Source organism: Mercenaria mercenaria, chromosome 15, assembly GCF_021730395.1.
Source record: "Mercenaria mercenaria strain notata chromosome 15, MADL_Memer_1, whole genome shotgun sequence".
NCBI lineage: Eukaryota > Metazoa > Mollusca > Bivalvia > Venerida > Veneridae > Mercenaria > Mercenaria mercenaria.
The window spans coordinates 588,029-608,294 of record NC_069375.1 but is presented as its reverse complement, the minus strand read 5'-3'; the positions used below and the strand labels follow the sequence as shown (position 1 = coordinate 608,294).

Below are 20,266 nucleotides of genomic sequence, written 5' to 3'. Positions count from 1 at the left end.
GTTGAACAATTGCGTTAAAACCAAATCAAACAAACACACACACACGCGCGCGCGCACACACACACAACTAACTTACATAGAAAAACAAACAGACAAGTAAGATATAACAACACTGTAGGACAATGCCCAAGACACAAAGATGCACAAGCAAATATAGGTATAAAAAATCAATCGGGCACCGCCTTAGGATTCTGGCAGCCAAAATAAAGCAGGGCCCTTTAAGACTAAAACTGGCATTTTCTTTTTGTATTTTGGCTGCATTCACCTATTACAGTAAAATAGGGACTAAAGTAGAACTGTTTGGAATAGCTAATTGCAGTTTTTATTTATTTTCCAGAGAAAAAAAAAATATTTATTTTATTTTATTATGTTTGGTTTAACGTCGCACCGACACAATTATAGGTCATCTGGCGACTTTTCAGCTTTGCTGGTGGAGGAAGACCCGCATTATTTCATCACGAGCAGGCACCTGGGTAGGACCACCGACCTTCTGTAAGCCCGCACATGAAGAATTCAACACTTCGAGTGAGGCTTGAACCCACATCGATAAGGGCAAGTGATTTGAAGTCAGTGACCTTAACCACTCGGCCATGAAGGCCTCTTTTCCACATTTCCAGCTGTTTCTTTTTAATTACTAAAGTAAATTATTAAAAAAAAAAAATGCATGCCACACTGAAATGACAATGTTGTGGTTAATTTCTGAATTTTGTTTGGCCATTATTTTTGAACGGATAACTCTTTCAAGCTGAAATTTGGAACAAATTTGAAGTTATACCCTTTAAACTCGATACGAATCTTTTCTTATAATTATGTATTTAAGTTTGTCCTTTGGAGTTGCAAGAGTGGTGGCTTAAAAACAAAACACTTTTTTTTATTCCAGGCCGTCATAAAAACGACCACATTTACCGTAGTTCTAGCGATTTATGTTATTGTCGATAATTGGTCAGGATCATGTTCACATTTTTGTAATTTAATGGACTTGAAATCATGATGTCACACATTTTAATCATATTATGCCTAAAAGGTAAAAAGTGTGAAATCTTAAGATTAAAGGTCAGACTGTTACTACACAATATTGGTTTTATCCTCTGAATCTTTTCACAGAATTGTTCCTACATAAATTAGGTGGACAAATCGAGTACTTAACAATGCGCTAAATGCCGTTAGCCCATGCATATATTTTCAGTAGGGGTATCTTCAGAACGTTCAGTCATAAAATATTGCGTGTCAACTCTGCCCTTCCGTAGATGCATATATTTCCCGCCAGTAAATTTCAGTTGTCATTCATATGACCAAGTTGCCAACGCTGATAAATCTGACTGTACACACTTTGTGTCATCGGCAAATATTTTTACCTCATTATGAACAACTAGGGGCAAATAATCAATACATATCAGAAAAAAAAGTGTACGACATAAAACACTCAAATCAGAACCGACACGTACATGCTGTTGACAATTATCTAAAAAGAATAATCAATCCTAATTCATTACCAATAATACCATATGCATACTCTTTATTCAGAAGCCTCTTTATGGAACAGTATCAAACACTTTTGCGAAATCTATATATGCAGTCCACCTCCTTAATAAATCTGTTCATTCCGCCATGACTTTTAATAATTGAGTGACACAAGATCTGTTTGACCTAATTCTATGTTGCAGTTTTGTATAAAATTTAAAATTGTCCAGGTGTTTTATGACTGCATCCCAAGGAATTACTGATAAACTTATTGGTCTATAATTTGCACATCCCCCTTCTTAAAGCGGCATGCCTCCAGATCGTTCGACAACAGCAAAATATTTTTTTAGATATCTTGAAATAAATGCTATATTTCTTAAGAAGGCTTTAAATCTAAATTACTGACACACTTTGTGTTACGGAAACACATGAGAATTTGCTGTTTTTACTACTTTTTACGATGAAAATCAGGTAAACTGTCTCGACTACAAATATCTTTATTTTGAAGTCATTATTCACTAATTTAGCTATAGCGCTATTGGTAACGACGGCGGAAAATATCTTTATCCCCGCGGCGGTCCGGAGTTCGATTCCCGACGCGGTCGTCTTTTTTTTTCTTGACTTGGAATTTTTAAAATATTTTAGAAACAAAAATTCATATTCTTATGTTCATAATATGACCAAAACTTGAATTTGAAAGAAAGATTATTTTTAGCCAAATTTGGAGGCGTGCTGCTTTAAGAATAGGTGTTACGTTTGCTTTTTTTTCAACAAATCAGGTGACTCACAATAAAGAAATCGCATAAATTTGGATACAATATCATTGATCTCAGTCCTGGATTCCTTCAAAACCAATTGGTGAATTTAATACACACATGGAAATTTATTGGTTCGTAGCTTGTCTAATTTTCCTTTCTCGAGATGCGTTTATATATTATACTAGTAATACTGGACCAATGAACCATCTTTCTTCAAGACGTGGAACATCATCCAGATCCTCATCGTTGAAGACAAAGCCTTCTGCCTGTAGGAAGTTGATAAAGATCCATCCTCTGCTCCCAAGCTGCCAACATAATTGCGAATTTCGACTGTGAACGGACGTAATGATAAAATCATAAGCTAGAAGACGTTCAAAATTTAACTTCGACTGACGACAAGTCTTTATTGTTTGATTTCTTTAAGTTTTAAGTATTTGTTTTGTATTGCTTTCAAGACTTCTTTTTTGACTGAATAGCTTGTATTGCTTCCTTACCAACCTAAAGTTTTTTCTTTGTTTTATTGGAAGGATTTTAACTGACACAATCGTTGAATACAGATGTGAAATTGCCTCAAAAAGGGTTAATACTCAGACACAACACTGACCCAGTTAAAATGTGAAAGCTCCTACCTGGCAGAGGGGTAGTTCTCCTTACAGAAGATAAATCTTGGGTCGCTTTGGACCTTCCTTGATACATAAAACAGTGAAGTTAAAACAGATACACACGTGATCACTAGCACCTATCGGTGGAAGATAACCTAGATTATTAATCATATCACACTCGTTCGCAAATATCAAATCTTGCCTCTCTGGTGATTAGCCTTGCCTCTGCTTTGTGTTTTACATCACAGGCTAATATAAAAGTTATCCTTGATGCACTCAACAAAGGGCAAAGAGATGTGGTCAACAGATTCATTTGCCTAAGAATCCACATAATCAATACTTCAATAATTGAAATCACCAATTAACACAAAATGGGTTTCTAAACTGGATTGCTTTATGAATAGATTAATGTAATGAGTTATTATTTTTTAAAACAAGAAGACGGTGTACGATAAATAAACCTTTAAAATTAATGCAAATTCAAATTGTTACCTAAGACGGAAAGTCATAAATAATGGCTACGGATTGCGCATATAAACAAGTTGTATAAATATAAAATTTCGTCAAGAACCTAGAACAGGGATCAAAATGATATACATAGGCTTGAAGATATCCATAGATGTTTTTGAACCTAGGCTATGAATAAGCGTACATGTTTAGATCGTTTCAAATTGTTCAGCATGACATTCATGTTGTGTAAGTGCTACATTTTTATTTTTTTCAGTTACGGTCTCGTTGGTTCCAATGCTGCCGCTGTTATAGCTTTAGGTATTGTCTAATCACCATTTAAATATGGTACCTGCTTTTTTAATTTGTATTTTAACTCGGGACAATACGCCGCTTTTTAATTAGCCGCACTCTGCCTAATTTAATCCTATTGACAAACCGTCTCCAAGGGAGTCGACGCGACGTTTGAATTAGTATCAGTTACAATTACCTTGTATCTTTCTAAAGTTAATTTCTTAGCAAGTATAGCAGTTACAACAATCTGCATTCAGAGCCAGCTATATTAAACGAACAGGCGGAAAGATACCAAGAAATGATGACATAGAATAATCTGGTCGTATATAGCATGAGAACAATGGCAATGGACAGGAAGGAAATCGGCAGTAGATGTCTCTAATCCATCTTTTGCCGAAATACATGACACTGGTCAAGGAAAAAAATCATTTAATCAAAATTTGGAACCTTATCACCTGTAAAGTTGCCGATTAATCAAACTAAATACTGTAGCTTCTATTCCGTTTTTGCTTGCACTCGCTCGGTTTGCTCTTGAGATAAAGTTGTTAGACGTAATATTTTACTCTATGGCACATCAGCCTTTGTTAATAGTTCGTCGCCTGATTTCCACAACGCCATATGTCAATTCGGAGTGTTTGGTATCATTTTTTCGTCTTGCCGAGCTCTATCATAATATCCTAATTGTTTCCTTGTGGAACATATATAACTAGAGTAAATCACATTTCCACAAAGCCTTAGTCGTTGAAAACGCTGTAGGTAATTTCCACAATGCCACATTTTGAAACGCCAATGATATTGTCATATCACTTCACGTGACAACAATATGAGGAACATGGCGATGTTTCAACTAAAAAGGTACAAATTTTGAAACAGATTTTGCAGATTAAATATTGCAAATAGGTATTTTTCACTTCTTACAAATTCATAAACTAGTGGTGTATATAATTTGTGCCAAAAGAGCGCAAACTTTCCTGCAAACTCAATGTTAATATGTGTTACATTTCCGGATGGTATTTGTTTCGGATACTTGATTGTACTTTCAGAGTAAGACTTGTGTTTTACTGTGTTTATTAGTGGTATATACAGTGTATAAATAGAGAAACAATAGTGTCCAATATACGGTCAGTTCTCACTTTTGATCAAAAATTTTTAAGGGGTTAATGGCCAATGAATACCTAAAATGTTTGTCAGTGGCTAAGATGTATGACATATGTTGTTTAATGCCAATAGAATGGATTAAATCTGCTGAAAAAGAACGTCCCAAAACATATAAAATAGATTTCAATATACCATAAATACAAATTTGACACTTGTGAAGAGATGGTTGATTACTTTGAGCATATAGATCAAAAGCATTATACATAAATATGAACAACACTTACAGGACAAAATCGATACGAAGGATGAGCAAGATGCTTATAGAAATAATACAAACGGTTCGGTTATATATTTTTATCTAGATAATGTCCTTTCAACTACTAAGGGCAAATTTTAAGACCTTTTCAGCAAAAGAAAATTGAACAGTATTAGTATTACATTTAGTTAACAAGAGCATCCAACCATTATGTCGAACTCACTTTGGTCCCAAAATAGGAATTCCATAATTATATTTGCACTAAAAAGATTCATAATTGATAACAATAATGACGAGATATTACAGAAGTTTTGTTGTACATGCCATTTTTTATACATGTCTATTGTAACATTGAAACTACTTTACTTATATATATCTAAAACATTTACGACCTTGGCAACAGTTGTAATCAAAATGTCATGCAGTAACAGGTGATTGTTTGAAAAACATTCTGTGTTTTTAGTGGACGTGCACATCTATACTGCATTTAGCTTTACATGTATACAGGGTGTACCATTGTTATCCTAATACATAGTACTGTTTGTTGATTTTATGTTTATATAAATAGTATGCAGTATTTGTATGAAATTTGGGTCGAGTTTACCTTTAAATTTTTATTTTAAGAAGAAGAAACCTAGTTATGTTTAAAAGCATGCTTATTCTGGCGATTGTGAAAGCTGTAGACCTATAGTCTATAGACTGGTAGGTATACTGTGTCTTTTTGGTTGTACAATTTTCATTATAAAGATGCTGAGATTGAAGTTATTTCCTGAAAGTTAGTTTAGCAGGTAACAGTGGTTGCATTGAATATTGAAAGTCATTTACTAGTTTTGCTACAGTGTTAGGAATGTTGACAAAGAATTTTTAAGAAGATCATTTCGGAGTAAATCTGTTGCATTTTTGAAAGTTGTTCAATAGTTCTTTATAAGAAGATATGCTTGAAAGTTACTGGATAGTTTTTTTTTTTCAGTTTTCAATAAGACTTTAATATGACTCGTTTGTGAATATTCATCGCAATAATGTTTTTATCCTTTTAAATCAGTATTAAACATCGAAAAAGACAGTTTGCAAGGCAACATTACCTATTTTTGAACGTTTTTGTATTCCTTCCACAACGGCCTATCTCGAAGTTGCATTTTGGGATTAATTTTCAATACTTTAATATTCATTTTCATGTGAATTTTTAAAATCATTATTTTAATTTCCTAAATTCCGTTTTATCAATTCTTTTGAAATCTGTGCATAAGTGTGAAGAATACAAACTATACAAGTTCTGAAATTTTCATTTTTTTGACCGTACATTTGCAAAGTTATTGATAATTAAACTTTTGATTCGCATTTCCCGAAATTGCAAAAATGACACTTGGTGCATTAAGGAAATAAGGCGACAAGCTGACTCAAACTCGTAATATGTTATTTTAATTCCTACTTATAGGAGAATCTTCAAGGGGAAATCAAGTAAAATAAAATGTAATAGCTCTACAAAACAAGCCGTGTCAATACATTTGCGCACCCAACGACTTGTCCCTAGGATAAAAGTGTCACAGATATGCTTTAAAGCTTTGCATTAAATGAATATGCTAAAAGCAACAAAGATGAATTCAGTCCAGTAGTTCAGGAAAACAAATATCTAGAAGTATATAAAGAAATTATAAGAATGATCTAGCTAATTTTGTTCCTGTAAGTTAACATATGTGTGTCAACTTACATGCTCAAGTTGTCAATTTTCAGGACTAACATTGCTGTCCTATATTATATATTGAAGCATTACACTTGTTACATTATTCCAGGTGCCTCCTGAGCGGAGTGGTTCAGGTCACTGACTTTGATTCACTTGTTCCTCATTTGAGGAAACAATCTAACTGGCTTAAGGGAAGACGATAGGGGCACCTGGAGTCTCCATCATCAAAGCAAGAAAGTGCCATATGGCCTATAATTATGTTGGTACGACGTTATTGTTATTTTTATAATACAACACTGATTGGAGAGCCGATCGCAATTAAAACTTTATAAGGCTTAAATTAGATGTAAGCTAGATTACGGTTGTACTGTTTATTGTTCAGGAAGAAAATCTTATTTATAAATGTTAGATACCATTCATAATCAAGGTCTTCGTATTGCTCTAGGTGCATTCCGAACATCGCCAGTTGAAAGCTTACATGCTGAAGCAAACGAACCCTCTCTTTACACACGCCGAGAAAAACTTTCATTGAAATATGCTTTAAGAGAGGCTGCCAACAAATCCAATCCTGCTCATAAAATTATTTTTTAACCAAAGTACTCCGATTCATATGAGAAACAAGAGGGTCATGATGACCCTGGATCGCTCACCAGAGTAATATGAGCTACATGTTTCAAATGTCAAACTGCTGATAAAATATTAAGAAAGTCAGTAGGTCACATTCATGGTCAATGAAATTCAGTTTTACGATTTGTGTGCAAAACAGTGTATGTCATCAAAATTTCAAGGCTGTACCTTAAAAACAAGAAAGTAGGACAGTAGGTCAAGGTCACAGTCAAGTCACATCATATTACTTGGGGTCATCAGGTAATTATAATTAAACAGTCTTGGAAATAGGATCAGATGAATTTTTAAGTATTTTTCCTATGAAACTCACATAAAAATAAGTGACCCCAGGGCGGGGCCTCTTTAAACCCCAGGGGCATAATTGAACAATTTGGGTAGAGGACTACTAGACAATGCATCATACCAAATATCAAAAGCCTAGGTCGTATGGTTTCAGACAAGAAGATTTTTAAAACTTTTTCCTATATAAGTCTATATAAAATTTGGGACCCCAGGGCAGGGCCTCTTTTCACCCAATGGGTACAATTTAAACAATTTTTGTTGAGGACCATAAGACAATGCTACAAACCAAATATCAAAGGTCTAAGTGTTGTGGTTTCAGATAAGAAGATTTTTAAACTTTTTTTCCTATATAAGTCTATGTAAAACTTCGGACCCCCGGGGCGGGGCCATATTTGACCCTAGGGGGATAATTTGAACAATCTTGGTAGAGGACCACTAGATGATGCTACATATCAAAGCCCTAGGCCATGTGGTTTTGTACAAGAAGATTTTCAAAGTTTTCCCTATATAAGTCTATATAAAACATGTGACCCCCGGGGCGCTGCCATATTTGACCCTAGGGGATAATTTGAACAATCTTGATAGAGGACTACTAGATGATGCTACACACCAGATATCAAAGCCCTAGGCTCTGTGGTTTTGGACAAGAAGATTTTTAAAGTTTTTCCTTTCGGTTGCCTTGGCAATCAGAGTTCTGCATGGAATTGAATTTTTTGAATAATTTTGAAAGGGGGCCACCCAAGAATCATTCCTGTGAAATTTGGTGTAATTCTGCCCAGTGGTTTTCAAGAAGAAGATTCTTTTAGAAATTGTTGACGGACGACGCACGACAGACGACGCACGACGGACATCAAGCGGTCACAATAGCTCACCTTGTCATTTCGTGACAGGTGAGCTAAAAAGCAAAACAAATCAAACCTTTGAATTCGATGGTATTAAAGAAAATTCAATTCCAGATACACCACCATGGACCCTTTATGCCCCTACAGTTCTTTTCGATTTGAAAACTGCCTTTAGAAAGTCTGAAACAAACCCTGAAATAATCAAGTCCATATATCATGAAATCAAGTCAACTTACAATGACTATTTTGCAATTTGCACAGACGGTTCAAAAGATGAATCAAAGGTCGGCCGTGCTGCTGACTCCTTCATCAGTCAAAATTACGTATGCCAAATAATGCATAAATATTTTCAGCCGAAGCTAAAGCTATTGATTAAGCACTAAATGTTATATAAAAAATATTTAAGAAAAATTTATTATCTTTTCCGACTCGCTTTCTGTTTTACAGTCAATTCATAACCGAAATATGGAAAATCTATTCATTCAAAATATTCTTCTCAGTGTTCATGAACTATCTTTAAAAAAGTCTATCATATTTTGTTTGATTCCCAGTCATGTTGGTATTCATGGTAACGAAGATGCTGATATTGCAGTAAAGAAATCCCTTTCATTATCACAATCTAATTTGAAATTACCACATACCGATTTTAGGTCTAATATAAACATTTCTTCTAAATGGCAATCGTCATGGAACAATGCTTCATTCAATAAACTTCATGATATCAAACCTACTCTAGGGGAATGGCACCAAGGGAACAGATCTGTTCGCAGGGAGGAAGTTGTTCTTTCTCGCTGTCGTATAGGTCATACCCGTTTGACTCATTCTTATCTTTTGAATAAATAAGATCAACCCAAACATGTACCATGTCAAACACCGCTAACTGTTAAACATATTTTAATCGACTGTGTGGACTTTGCTACACAACGCAGTACATATTATGACGTTCAATCTTTGAAAGGGTTATCTGAAAACGTTTCAGTCTGAAATGTTTTATCGTTTTTAAAGCAGATAGTAATATATCAAAAATCCAACATTTCATATTCTTATTTACATCTTTTGCAATATTATTATGTTTGCAGCTGATATTTTAGCAAATACGTATATACATTTTTACATAACTGATTTTAGATATGCTTTACATATTTACCTGGATGATTTTAGATATGTTTTACATTATGCAGTGTGCTTTACATTTTTACATGGATGTTTTAGATATGTTTTACATTTTTACATAAATGTTTATGCTTTACAGTTGGCGTTTGCAATGTGGCTTCTTGTCGCCCCGACTTCATCTCAGTGTTGTTATATTTTCTGGTCCTTCGGGATCATTGATTTCAACTCAATTAGATTTGAAGAATGAATACTGCTTAAGCCGGTGCTAGGGGGCGTGGGCAGTGTTGCATTTTCCATTACTGCTCATGAACAGACTCAATCAAACCGAGTCTGCAATTTTCACTGTTTGCCTTGTTTTCGGTGCTTCCGAGGGATCTACTTTCCAGATTTTATTTCTTCTCGGAGATATATGACCATTTTGTGTCCATTTGCCGTAAAACCCAACTCACTCACTCACTCACACCATTTTTATATAGCAGTCTTTTCATTTAAAATACGTTCAAAAGTGCTTTGTATAAAGACATTATATAATATTTAATATAAGTAGTTATTGAACTGTTATAGAAAGAATTTAAAATTACCTTACGGTAATAAGATACATAGCATTTTAAATTAAAGGTAAGCAGATTAAAACATGAAACAAAATATAATATCGTTAAACCCATTAAAACATGTATAATTTTAACAGTCCCAGAAATCGTTTAAGCATTGTAAAACTTTCAGGATCAATATCAGTATCATTCTTCGGCCTATAGACACAGTCTAGGATTAATTTTATTCTTCAGTAATTGTAGCATTCTACATTCTTTAACATTCAGTATAGTTTATGCAGGAATGACCATACAGACCTTGGATCAAAAGTATGTATTTTACACTTGAATAATTTCCAAACTGCTTCTTCAAATGCGAAGTCGAATTTTGATCTGAAAGATACAAATTTTATTTCATTATTAAAGGTATAGGGCTAGTTTGGTTAAATTTGAATATACACGATAACTTTACAAAAATCCAGTTTATCAAAATGTACCTTAAAAATTGGTCCATAAAGGGCCATAACGGTTCGATGTCGGTTGTTTTATCAGAGAAAAATAGACAGCTCTTGTATAACGTGAACTGTAATGTAGAAGCTGCAACCTACAAACTTACAAAGGCTTACAGCACACATCATATTACTGCTTTAAAAACATTCAATGAAAGCCGGAAAAGAGCATTAGGGCATATTCCTGTTTGTCACACTTCTTTATATCTGTACAAAATATATGTTTTTCTATGTACAGTATCATTGAAAAAAGCTTGCATGAAGCTTTCGGGCAATTTCATCTAGTAGCAAATTGATGCGTGCATACAATTGATTAGGTAATTGCCGACATAGTATATAATAAATGGCTAAAGTATGTGTCGATTTATTACAAATATCGGTCTAAATCATCATTACGGTAAAGGATATAACCTTTTTGCTCAGTGTCACAAAAAGAATTCATATTGAGAAAAAACCGGTCAAATTCAGTTTATTAAAAATTAAAACATATTAAATCAAATATGTACTTACCCGTGACTTCCTTTCCCTCTGAAATATGCAATATACAGATTATTGCGTGCGGTCACATAAGCCAGATGTTATCGCCTCGGGATACATGAACGTGCGAAGCGTGTTTCCCACTGATTGGACGGAAGAAATCGTATCTAATATCTATGCATTAAAGATCCCACTTAATTTGCGCTAATTTATTTAACTGGCATTCATCCAGTTTCTGATATTGTTTATATGCAGGTAGAAAAATGTTAGAAAATGGTCAGACTGGATTACCATGCTTAGGGTACATGGGCTATGTCTATCTATTTATATATCTTAAATTTAGTTAATATGCATACATTATTATTATCAACTAATGTTGCAGTAAAACTGTTCCGCAGAAATTATATGTACAGTATATTTTCGTGGAGATGGGAAATCAGTGTAAATGCTTATATCATTTGATTTAATGAAAGGCACTCATTAATCTTTGCCAATATTTTTCGAGCGTTTTCGTTAATTTACGCAATATTTGTATTTTATACAGTTACTTAGTGTCACGGTCATCATTTCTTTAAAGTAAAGTAATGTAATATTATCGCTACCTGTTTTATCTTTATGAATTTTAATTATTTTCTCTTAAAGTATTTATTTCCTAGTACGCTTGTGACAGGTAATGTGTCTTTTTGTCTAGAATATTTTTAATAGTCGACTTTCTTTACAACGGGTGAATATGATAACTTTTAATAAATATACCATAAATATCACGGTGCGTTTGACAAATAAGTGGTAAGTTTGCAAATAAAATTTAGGGGAAAAGGTATGGCCAAAATCTCGAACCCACTACCTTGATATTGGCAGCTAAACGCTTTGCCGCTCAGCTACCTGCACACGTGACAGTATAATATCAACTAAGAATTTATAAGTAATACTTGTATCGCTATCTGTGTTTGGACATTGAAAATGAATTTACGGAAATATACGAAATATTCATATGTGCTAGGTCAGTACTAAAGGACACTACATCCACGAGAAATAAAAGTGTCTTTGAACAGTGTATACTACGGTGGAATAGAGGGGACATAGGAAACATTTTATTTATCACCTGCGCACGTGTTAGCACCACATTCGCACATGTTAGCTACCACGTGCGAATGTGTTGATTAACACGTGCGCACGTGATAACTATCTTAGCTAACACGTTCGCATGTGATAGCTATCACGTTCGCAGTTGTTAGCTGACACGTGCGAACGTGAAAAATTACCAACAAAACTAATCGAGATATCAGCCTTTTTTCAAAAACAAGACACACTTACTTCGTAAATTACAGCTAACTACTAAATAACACTTCCTTATGAAAGACATCCATTTAGAAAAAATGCAGATCTTTCACGCTTCTTCATTGATTAGCTAACACGTGCGCACGTGTTAGTTATCACATGCGCACATGGTAGTATAACGTGCGAACGTGATAGCTGTCACTTGCGCACGTGATAGTTATCACCCGCGCACGTGTGAATTACCACATACGCACGTGGTAGCTAACACCTGCGCACAGAAAAAAATATTTCCTATGTCCTCGCTATGCCACCGTACTATACATAGAACATCTGCGGAATTACTTCGAAACAAAAATCAACGGATATGAAAATATATTTCACTAAAGAATTTATAATTAAGTAACAGCTGAAAGTGAACATTGAACAAAAAATATAAAATACATTTTTATAGCTCTTTGAATTATATTAAACTGAATGACTACGGTTAATTATGTGCTTTCTTTATCACCAAAATGCTATGTTATCTACATGTTGGTTTAAAGGTCCGACCTACCCGGAGTGGGTCTCCATGGCCGAGTGGTTTAGATCGATGACTTCAAACCAATTGCCCATCACCGATGTGGGTTCAAGCCTCACTCAGTGTTGAATTCTCCATGTGAGGAAAACATTAAGTAGGTGCTCGCTCGTGATGAAATAATGCACGTTAGGGCACCTGGGGTATTCCTCCACCAACAAAACTGGAAAGTCGTGTGTCAGTGCAACGTTAATCCCAACAAAAACACAAAAACGACCTACTCGGTCGGTAGCAGACGATACTGTATTGAATCGATGGAAGGGCTTTTGTTCGAATCTTTCGACGCAGACACGTAATATCGATTATTTTGCGTCTGTAAAAATATTAGAATTGATTTCATAAGTAAAGTATCAATACATGTCTTATATACTTTTTTCAGTACAAAACAGAAATGGATTAGTTCATCTTTTTTTCTATAAATATTTGCATTGTATGCGCAAGCGTTGGAAATGTGCAGAAAAAAGAGTTAATTTATGCTTACATTTGATTTTTACAATGGCGATAATCCACGGATGTATTTATCATTACAAATAAATAGGGATGAATTGATTAATCTTTTTTTCTCAATCGGATATTTAGATTAAATGTTAAAATAAATCGGAAACGAGCATGATGAAATGATGGATTCATTCATGTTGGATTTTATACCTGTTTTGGTCCGTGAATGCTTTTCTTCACTTCATGTCATATTAGTATTAAACATTTCTTTCTTTCAGTACTGGCATTCATTCTACATACACGTACAAGTTCGAAAACATGCAAACATGTTTGACCTTTGAAATGGCCGGAGAATATATTTTTCACTACATATATTGATTGCATCCCGTATTTTTGAAATATATAAATTATTTAAATCCCGTATTTCCGGCATATACGGGAAATACACGGAGTTGTATACAAAGAATATACGGGAAATATAAGTCCCGTATTTTCAAAATATACAAATTATTTAAATCCCGTATTTCTGGCATATACGGGAATAATACGGAGTTGTATACCAAGCATATACGGGACATATACGTCCCGTATTTTCGAAATAATGGCCGGAGAATATATTTTTCACTACATATATTGACTGCACACCGTATTTTTGAAATATACAAATTATTTAAATCCCGTATTTTAGGCATATACGGGAAATATACGGAGTTGTATACGAAGAATATACGGGAAATTTAATCCCTGTACTTACGAAATATACAAACTATACATATCCCGTAATTCCAGAGTATACGGAAAATATACGGGGTTGTATATGAAACATATACGGGAAATATACATCCCGTATTTTCGTAATATACGGATTAATGTATTCCCGTACACCAGACATATACGGGAATATACAGTGTTGTATACGATCAGAATAACCCTTTTTAGAACTTCCCGTATTTCAATAATATACGGGGTATCGTATACTAAGAATTCCGTATTTCATAGTATACGGAAATCCGTATTTTATTAATATACGGACTTTTAAATATACAAGCCCCGTACACGCCCGTATTTTAGTTTTCCCGTATTTCTTCCCGTATAAGGGTAATATACGGGATCCCGTACACTTCCGTATATTTCCCGTATATGTTTCATATCATGCGTATACGGAAAAAATCCGAAGCCCGTATATTAGAAAATACAGGTCCGTATATGCCCAACACTGCGAAAAAAGGGTCAATATACGGGAGTATACGGTCCCTTATATTTCGAAAATACGGGAGTATACGGGATGTATATTACAAATATACGGACCTAATATACGATCCCGTATTCGGAACATCTAGTATACGGGAAGTCCGTATTTTTGTCATGCATATACGGGATCCCGTATACGCCGAATATACATAATGTATATTTCGCGTATATATTAAATATACGGATTTTAAAAAAAAAATCTACAGAAATGGTATTTATTCGTGTCCTGCTCTAATATCGGTTTTATTTTCATGTATTCGAAGGGTCTTGAGACTTTTTTCCCGCATACGTTCCGTATTTTAGAATATACGGAACACGTATACGAGCCTGTATATTCCGGATATACGTAGTATACGGATCCCGTATTTTTGTCATATACGGACTGTGATTGCATCTAATATACGGGGCATATACGGACCTGTATTTTCTAATATACGGGCTTCGGATTTTTTCTGTATACGCATGATATACTTAGTATACGGACCCCGTACTTTTCTCATGTACGGGGAATATACGAAACTGTATTTTTTGATATACGGGCTACGGACTAGTCCCGTATATGCATGTTATACGCAATATACGGATCAAATTAAATCAAATCTTTATTGTGATTTAGGCCTCCGGATCCCGTACTTGTGTCATATACGGAATGTAATTGCATCTAATATATCGGGATATACGGACCTGTAGTTTTTGATATACGGGCCAGGTTTTTTCCCGTTTATGCAAGATATACGTAGTATACAGATCCCATATTTGCGTCACATTCAGACTGAATTTGTTTTTCGTATTCGGGGAATTCACGGACCAGTATTTCTAAAAAATACGTTTACCAGACTTTTCCCGTATATGCACTATGTGTAGTATACGAACCCCGTATTTTTCTTTTATGTGAACTGATTTCGTATATGGGCCCACACTGAAAGATGACATAAAATGAAGGTTAATCATACCTACAGCAGAATACGGTATGCTCGAAAAAAGCAAGACAAAGACAGGGTATGAGAAATAAATGTCATATTATTATTACTTTGAGACATGTCAGATTAAATTAACATTTTATTCAACTTAAATACTTTTTAAAACAGATTTTCATACGATTATGAATTATTTTCATTTCTTGTCCAAATGAAATAAGCAGAAAATGTGAGTAATCAATAACATCAAGCATTTCTTATGTTCATTTCTAATTGAAAAACTAGCAATTCGCACATTTAATTCTGCGCCGTTGACTCAACAAATCAGTTGAGTATTACTTCTTTTATTACTGTTTGTACATGTTTTCGTTATTCCCATGAATGTTGATTACCGCTATAGGCTTTTCGATTTGTCGTCTGCTAAGAAGAGCAGTACACCCGTTCTAATATCCGAAGATGTATTCAAAATGAGCGCTTTGAAAAGACGCATGTTGCTTCTGTGCTGGAACTCGATATGTAAGCAGGTTACAAATGATGCATCCCAAGGAAATATTCAGTTTCCTGAAAGTATAAGCTTTTATCTGTTGTTACGAATGTCGCTGGGAACGAATGGCTCATCCGGGCTGTCTGTCTGCATCTGTTGATCAAACTAGTAGAAACTTCTCACATAAGCATATTCTCTATCGTGAAAATAAATCGTCGTCCCGTTTTGTGAATCCAGTTGGAGTTAACTAAAAACAACTCTTGTGTCAACCTGGAATAAAAAATGCACGCATTAAAAGTTATAAAAATGGACTCTTGCAATACATAGATACTGATAATTATATCTATTAAATGATGTGAAAATTATCACTTCGTCGAGAAAACAAATTAGATATCATTTAAATTGTCTTTTGGTATTTAATGCGAGTTATCTACAGTGTTTCATTTGCATTTTATGGTTATATTACGTTAAAACCTACCTCCTAAATTATATTAAATATAAAATGCACGGTGTTCATAGTGCCGTCACACGTTGTCAGGCCAATCCTCGCCTCATTTTGAAAGATTGTCTTCAAACTGACATACAGTAATGACATAAGTACGGGAGATATCTTTTTTAAAGAGAGATTTTACCTATCAAAAAACTTCAAAAACAAATAAAGTGCAGTAATGGGATCTAAATAACACTTCCCCATTCTATTTCTACCAAAATGTCAAAACTACATCCACAGTACTACAAGTGATAGGTACTTACTACAAGCGATAGGTACTTTTATGGTTTTATGGTTTTTGCGTTGTAATATATATATATCACTTTCCTTCTTCAATCTTTATATCGTCATTTTTCTTTCTCTCGGGGATTTAGTTTTTATTATTTTTACACTTATGTCATAAATCTTATCACAGACGGAGGAATCAGTACAAACTATGACCCAGCCTTAGAATTAACAGTAATAAGTTATCGTAATGGACTTGTTAATAGAGTTGCATTTACTGAGTGAATAGCGAACAGTAAAAATTCTGGCCAAAATTTCACGAAAAACTTTACGGTATCATTATTTTTACTGGGGTAGGGAAAGCGCATTTGTAAATAGAGCGAAATCTAAAACGGTGAACCCCCCATTTTTCTTCCTTTTTTATTTTCGGATTTGATAGCACGTTTTTTCAAAATTTAATCTACGTGTTGGTTTAAAGGTCCGACCTACCCGGATGGGGTCTCCGTGGCCGAGTGGTTTAGATCGATGACTTCAAACCAATTGCCCATCACCGATGTGGGTTCGAGCCTCACTCAGGTGTTGAATACCTCATGTGAGGAAGACATTAAGCTCGGAAAGTTCTACCCAGCTGCTCGCTCGTGATGAAATAATGCACGTAGGGGCACCTGGGTTATTCCTCCACCAACAAAACTGTAAAGTCGCTAAAGGACCTATAAGTGTGTCAGCGCAACGTTACAAAAACACAAAAAACGACCTACTCGGACTGTATTAAATACTGTATTAATTCAACGAAGGGCTTTTGTTCGAATCTTTGGACGCAGACACATCATACCGATTATTTTGCGTCTGTAAAAATATTAGAATCGATTTCATAATAAAGTATCAATACATGTCTTATATACTTTTTTCAAAATGTGCTGAAAAAAGAGTTACTTTATGCTTGCATTTGATTTTTACAATGGCGATAATCCGCGGATGTATTTATCACTACAAATAAATAGGGATGAATTGATTAATCTTTTTCTCAATCGGCTATTTAGATTAAATGTTAAAATAAATCGGAAACGCGCATGATGAAATGATGGATTCATTCATGTTTGATTTTATAGCTGTTTTGGCCCGTGAATGCCTTTTTTTTTAGTTCATGTCATATTAATATTAAACATTTCTTTCTTTCAATATTGGCATTCATTCTACATACATGTACAAGTTCGAAAACATGCAAAACGTTTGACCTTTGAAATGGCCGGAGAATATAATTTTCACTACATATATTGATAGCATCGCGTATTTTCAAAATATACAAATTATTTAAATCCCGTATTTCGGGTATACACGGGAATAATACGGAATTGTATACCAAGCATATACGGGACATATACGTCCCGTATTTTCGAAATATACAAATCATTTAAATCCCGTATTTCCGACATATACGGGAAATATACGAAGAATATACGGGAAATTTAAGCCCTGTATTTTCGAAATATACAAACTATTCATATCCCGTATTTCCAGAATATTCGGGGTTGTATATAATACATATACGGGAAATATCGTAATATACGGATTTATGTATTCCCGTACACCAGACATATACGGGAAATATACGGTGTTGTATACGATCAGAATAACCGTTTCTAGAAATACCCGTATTTAAAGAATATACGGGGTATGGAATACTAAGAATTCCGTATTTTATAGTATACGGAAATCCGTATTTTATTAGTATACGGACTTCTAAATATACAAGCCCCGTACACGCCCGTATTTTAGTTTTCCCGTATTTCTTCCCGTATATGGGTAATATACGGAATCCCGTACACTCCCGTATATTAACACTTTTTTCGCAGTGCAACACACACATAATTAAAGTAAAACTTCTAGACAACAAGGACAAAACTAACAAGAAAGGGAAACAGTGGATAATCTTTTTGCAATCGTCAGTGCCAAAAAAGCCGTTGGGGAGTGGGCGGGTTAAATGAGTTTATGATAGGCACCATACCTTACTCATAACATCCACTAGGACAGTGTAATTTAGAGTTGTCAAATCAAGATCGATGACTTTCATTTTCAAAATAATTATTCTCTTGTTAGAAACCTACTAATACATATTGTTATATGTTTTATTAGGTAACTAAAATAATGCAATATTTAATTACTTTTTTATATGAAGAGTTTGTCAAGATCGAAACCCCAAATGAACCTAATATGAAAGAGCACTTATATTTATTAGAAAACAATGTTCTGCCATACAATATACATGTATATATATATGGGAAAGTCAACTGTTCTGAATATAGTTATATCCCTTAATGCAAATTATCTATATATATATTCAACGTATCCTCGAGATCCAGTTAACTTTCAGAGAGAGAAAATATAGCTTCTCTGGTCAAAATCAGTTAAAAGGACTAAAATGTCACTACCGATTTGTGAGACATGTAAACAGATATTTGAGTATATATATGCAAATGTTGAACCAGTACGAATGTGTAGTACAATTCGGGCTCGTATATAAAGCAGCATCGAAACTAATCCTATTGTGTTAGTGGACTTGCTGTGGCATGTGCGTGTTCGTTTGTACTGCTAGACGCTTTGCCGTAATTGGTCTGGTATATTGTAGTGGTGATTTAGTTCGTATAAATTATCTCTACTATATAATAATTTATAATGCGAACTTGTATCCTAGCGGATCTCACGTATGGGAAAGTCAACTGTTCTGAATATAGTTATATCACTTAATGCAAATTATCTATATATATATTCAACGTATCCTCGAGATCCAGTTAACTTTCAGAGAGAGAAAATATAGCTTCTCTGGTCCCAATCAGTTAAAAAGACTAAAATGTCACTACTGATTTGTGAGACATGAAAACAGAGATTTGAGTATATATATGCAATTGTTGAACCAGTACGAATGTGTAGTACAATTCGGGCTCGTATATAAAGCAGCATCGAAACTAATCTTATTGGGTTAGTGGACTTGATGTGGCATGTGCGTGTTCGTTTGTACTGTTAGGCACTTTGCCGTAATTGGTCTGGTATATAGTGGTGGTGATTTAGTTCGTATAAATTCTCTCTACTATATAATAATTTATAATGCGAACTTGTATCCTAGCGGATCTCACGTATGGGAAAGTCAACTGTTCTGAATATAATTATATCACTTAATGCAAATTATCTATATATATATTCAACGTATCCTCGAGATCCAGTTAACTTTCAGAGAGAGAAAATATAGCTTCTCTGGTCCCAATCAGTTAAAAAGACTAAAATGTCACTACTGATTTGTGAGACATGAAAACAGAGATGCAAATGTTGAACCAGTACGAATGTGTAGTACAATTCGGGCTCGTATATAAAGCAGCATCGAAACTAATCTTATTGGGTTTGTGGACTTGCTGTGGCATATGCGTGTTCGTTTTACTGTTAGGCGCTTTGCCGTAATTGGTCTGGTATATTGTGGTGGTGATTTAGTTCGTATAGATTAGTAGAGAATTTATACGAATTAAATCACCACCACAATATACCAGACCAATTACGACAAAGCGCCTAGCAGTACAAACGAACACGCACATGCCACAGCAAGTCCACAAACCCAATAAGATTAGTTTCGATGCTGCTTTATA

General features: G+C 34.5%; 1 long non-coding RNA gene across 1 annotated transcript in view; it reads right to left on the bottom strand.

Moving 5' to 3' along the window:
* LOC123559717 (uncharacterized) overlaps positions 1 to 10,394 on the bottom strand; it is a 54,815-nt gene extending 44,421 nt beyond the window's left edge. The window contains exon 1 of the long non-coding RNA XR_006687990.2: positions 10,310 to 10,394. This is a non-coding gene — a long non-coding RNA (uncharacterized LOC123559717). The remainder of the gene's footprint in view (positions 1 to 10,309) is intronic.
* Between the last annotated feature and the right edge of the window lie 9,872 nt (positions 10,395 to 20,266).